The 731-nt window shown below is 34.5% G+C and overlaps 1 protein-coding gene across 3 annotated transcripts in view; it reads left to right on the top strand.

The window, feature by feature from the left end:
- Window positions 1-731, top strand: part of TTC39B (tetratricopeptide repeat domain 39B) — a 137,764-nt gene that overhangs the window by 28,255 nt on the left and 108,778 nt on the right. The window lies entirely within an intron of this gene.

The raw sequence follows: 731 nt of genomic DNA, 5'->3' as shown, positions 1-731 counted from the left end.
ATTCTCATATCAGACAAAATAGACTTTAAAATAAAGACTATTAGAAGAGACAAAGAAGGACACTACATAATGATCAAGGAATCAATCCAAAAAGAAGATATAACAATTGTAAATATTTATGCACCCAACATAGGAGCACCTCAATACATAAGGCAAATGCTAACAGCCATAAAAGGGGAAATTGGCAGTTACACAATAAGATAGGGAACTTTAACACCCCACTTTCAGCAGTGGACAGATCATCCAAAATGAAAATAAATAAGGAAACACAAGCTTTAAATGACACATTACACAAGATGGACTTAATTGATATTTATAGGACATTCCATCCCAAAACAACAGAATACACGTTCTTCTCAAGTGCTCATGGAACATTCTCCAGGGTAGAGCATATCTTGGGTCACAAATGAAGCCTTGGTTAATTTAAGAAAATTGAAATTGTATCAAGTATCATTTTTGACCACAACACTATGAGAGTAGATATCAATCACAGGAAACAAACTGTAAAAAATACAAACACATGGAGGCTAAACAATAAGCTACTAAATAACCAAGAGATCACTGAAGAAATCAAAGAGGAAATCAAAGAATACCTAGAAACAAATGACAATGAAAACACGACGACCCAAAACCTGTGGGATGCAGCAAAAGCAGTTCTAAGAGGGAAGTTTATAGCAGTACAATCCTACCTCAGGAAACAAGAAACATCTCAAATAAACAACCTAACCTTA

This window comes from Physeter macrocephalus, chromosome 9 (genome assembly GCF_002837175.3).
Source record: "Physeter macrocephalus isolate SW-GA chromosome 9, ASM283717v5, whole genome shotgun sequence".
Classification (NCBI taxonomy): Eukaryota; Metazoa; Chordata; class Mammalia; order Artiodactyla; family Physeteridae; genus Physeter; species Physeter macrocephalus.
Note: the sequence above shows the minus strand (reverse complement) of the source record. Positions and strands in the feature narration are given on the sequence as shown.